At 39.8% G+C, this 4,050-nt stretch overlaps 1 pseudogene; it reads right to left on the bottom strand.

Moving 5' to 3' along the window:
• Nucleotides 1–1,317: 1,317 nt before the first annotated feature.
• Nucleotides 1,318–1,418, bottom strand: LOC121285342 (annotated as a pseudogene).
• Nucleotides 1,419–4,050: the final 2,632 nt, after the last annotated feature.

Genomic DNA, 4,050 nt, shown 5'->3' with positions numbered 1-4,050 from the left:
AGAGTTGTCCCTGACCGAGTGTTGCAGACTGGTATGTTCCAAGATGCAGGACTACGTGCTGAGGGACACACTAAAGTTTGGGGCAGCTGCTGAAAAGGCCAATGGGGAAAGGTCACTAAGAGCTTTCTGCCGTAGTGCACCGAGGGACTGGGAATTGTATAGACCCCTCGGGCTGTATGACTCACAATGAATATATATAGTGAATACTAAATGTATTATAATTGTATTGAAGCGCCTCAGAGTGCAACACGATGTATGCCGATAACTCCAATACCATTGCACTGTCTGACTGTCTGTAATGACCATATTGAAATGTCTGTGATATTCATTGATTGTATAGAAGCACCTTGTGATCCACGTGTAGAAGTTGAATAGGATTGCACTTTTTGTGATGGCCATTTAGAAATGTTTTGTAATGTTCGTTCAGATATTTTATGAATAAAGTATATTTTTCCAAAAAGAAAAAGGAACAGCTACCTCATCCCCTTACTCTCCTCCTTCTCCAGAGGAGAAAGTAGCAGTGAGGAAGAATGTACTATGGCTACTAATGTTGCAGGCACCAGCTCATAGACTGGCACCATTAGGAACAGAGGTTAGCTTGGAGAAGGGGTCCTCAAACTGGGACATACTAGACACTAGCAGGGAGAAGGGGCAGGTGACTCTGCTGCAGAGAAGTCCGATGAGGACCTTCACAGGGTCAAGCTTCAGAAGAAGGCTGATGGGCCAAATGAACCCAATGCTTGGTGAAACGGCAAGCCTGCTTGAAAGGCTATAGATCATATCTAGGGGCTTGAGGTGGAGTCCATCTTGAGCTTGGTCTATGGTTGGACGCAGAACCTGGAACCCTCCCTCCCCAGTATGAAGAGGTTGGTAAATTCTAGCCAGCGACCTGTGGAAGCAGCCATCATGTGGATTCTGATGACTGACATCACAGCAGCTTCCACTGTAGCCACTGCAAACTGCTGCAAAGGGAGCTCAGGCAGCTGCCAAGGTAGCTCTGGGGTCCTCAGTTGAAAGTGGATTGCAAGATGTCTCTGATGCTCTGACGTCTGTCCCAATTAATGTAGGACTACTACTTTGTGAATATCCTAGGAATCCAGTTGATAGTTTTTCTGTCTCTCTTGCAGCACTTGGTTCTACTCTACCTGCCCTCACCTCCTCCAATTCCTCATGCAGAGCAAGAACACCTAGCACCCATGACTTAGGACTTCCTTTCTCCCCATGATTCCCATAAGATATTCAATTAAAGTTGCACCACAATTTTTTTAGATGAAATCCTGAGACACCACCTGGGAAAAGTGTTAGTAAGAGTGTTTTTAAAATATGGAACTCTTCACAAATTTGCGTCTCATCCTTGCGCAGGGGCCATGCTAATCTTCTCTGTATCGTTCCAATTTTAGTGTTGGTCAAATCTTCACAAAAGATTCCTAATAAGTCTCAAAGTAAGTCAAACTCAATCAGTAAATGCACATTGAAAACTGAGTATGGCTATAACTGAGTAGTGCTTGAAATCCTCAGTAATGACTTTCCTGCATTCAGCTGGTTGCTGTTAGGAGGAGGCATTAAATGAAGCATGATCCACCAAAATGGCATGCAGCCTCTATAATGATCATTAATTGGCAATAAGCTCCCTAACGATCCTTTTGACAGCCAGTTCTAGTGCTGGGTTCAACCAGTGGTGTCTCTAAGATGGTGTAATTGCAGGCTAAACCAATGCTGCAGCTTTGGACCCCTCGTTAGTGCCTAAAATATTCAGCCAAAATCACTCTCATAAAGGCTTCTGGCCCACATGACTAGACTGTGCTGAGTCCACAAATATGGAATGGGTTTTTCTGTGCAATATGCCAAATAATATTATGGCATAGTAAGCCTGATTTTCCCTTTCTGCTGAATTTGCAGTGAAATTTATTGCAGTTCCTTTCTATACCACTCAGTGGTGCCATAGCATAACCTTTATTTTTGTTTTTGTCCAACAAAATAACAAATACGTAGGTGTATGTGTATCAGCAATAAACTGTCCCACTGAATGTTTGGGCACAAGTTTAAGCCCACACTTTTTTTTTGGGAACAACCTAGCCATATATCAGAGAAAGATATAAAAGGAGAGGCCAAGTGCTTAATCAGGGAGACGGAGGTGAAATGAGTACATCACAGTTTCCCTCTCCAGGGGCTTGTCACAGAAATGCAACGTCAGACCTTGGAACAAGTTGCCTCAGTATGTATCAGCTTCAGCTAGTCTATGATGGGTGGCTACAAGGGATGGAGATAGTGTTATCAACTCTCCTTTGATGTATTGCAGGACTTTCAGCATAGAACCTCCTAGTTCCAACTTCCCCATCAGGTCACAGAATCTTTTTCCCTTTCTCTAATATTTTTATAATCTAAAAGTGTTCAAAGAAAATGAAAAATGCACACATTTTTAATGCCTTATGCTATTTCTCCTGGGTTGTTCTGGAGATTAATTTTCAATTTCTGGAGATTCCAAGAAAATCTGCAGAGTTTGAACCTTTAACCTAGAAGGTGTGAAAACAGAAAAGAGAAATCATATTGTACAGATCCAATAACCTAGAAAATGACGTAAGTCCCGATTATCCCAAAGCTATTCAGGTATTGACCCATCAGTCAAAAACTGTGCAAACTAAAGAAATAGGGAACAGGACAGTGGTGAAGAAAGTGCATAATACATATTAAAAGAAGAGCAGGACTTGAAAGATACCTCAGGGGATCTGATCATTAAATTTGGGAAATAGAACTCAGATAGCCAAAAGAAAGAAGAGCTTATCATGAAATGGAGAACTGGCAAATTCCACATACTAAGGAACATATAAAAGCCTTGCAAAAGTACATTGCCACATTTTTAGTTTCCAAAGTCTAGATTTTATGCATGATAAAATGGATTGTTTATCATTACATAGTTCAAAACTACTCTATTCTTTGCATAAATGTTGATGATTTTTCACTCCAAATCAATATTAAGAGAAAATGAACACCTTCCAAAGAACTGTTGATGAGAAAAGAATCAACTTTAGACAATCAAATAAAATGCAAAATAAGTTTTCTATTGAAAAATGCAGAACCGTTGGGAGTTTTCCTGTGCCTGCATTCAGTGACTGGCACTCTCAGTCATGGTGTTTATTATAACTGTAACATGGGAACTTAGCTGGGATTTAAAAGCAACTTTACATGACAATGGCCTGCTGTTGTGAGCAGAAAACAAATTGCCAATAGTTTTGATGCTGAATGGGCCCAGTAATGTGGGGATTGGGTCAATTGTGTTGGTTTGAAATGCGATACAAGAATCATTGTTTCACATATCAGTTTAATTATTGAAGCTGAAATGAATTCACAGCAACCATACAAAGAGTTAGAGTTTAGTGAAAGAGGACAATCACAATGTATTGTAACATAGCCAGTGAAATGGATAAATAGCAAATAATATTTTGCACTGAAACACTGCTTTAATGTTACAACACTGTGCTATAATTTTATGTCTAGTCAGAGCATTTCCTGGCTCATTTAGAGTTTTAACTGATGATTGTCATATACATACGGTTCCTAAAAGTAGCTACAAAACTCTCCTGTAAATTATAACTTATAAGATTGTTTCACTCCTGAGAAGTAAATTTACAGCCAAAGTTTGAGAGATTTTGTCAACTAACAATTACTACCAGCATTTTAGTTTTTAATTACCATTTGAGTTTGTAGCACAGGGAAATCGGGTAGGGTCAGTGGACTTACATATTTGCCTCCTGACTTTAAACATCAGTGGAGCTAACACACCATTGTGTGTTTTGAAAATTGCTTCTCTATATCATTCTCCTTAGCAAAGGAGAATTGCAGTTGTCAAATAGAAAAAAACCCTGCAAATCTTGGAAATCAGAGACCCAAATTGAATTCTGAGAAAGGCTTTGCAATCAAAATGTTAACCTATCTTTTCTCTTTACAGATGCTACCTATAGCCTGTTAAACTAGATTTTCCTGTCCTCTATGCAATCTGTGAAAATAGAGTGGCTGAAAGAACTTATACAGTGCTTGTTACAACCACAGAAC

The sequence above is a fragment of the Carcharodon carcharias genome, chromosome 12 (genome assembly GCF_017639515.1).
Source record: "Carcharodon carcharias isolate sCarCar2 chromosome 12, sCarCar2.pri, whole genome shotgun sequence".
Classification (NCBI taxonomy): Eukaryota; Metazoa; Chordata; class Chondrichthyes; order Lamniformes; family Lamnidae; genus Carcharodon; species Carcharodon carcharias.
This window is presented reverse-complemented; position numbering and strand designations above follow the sequence as displayed.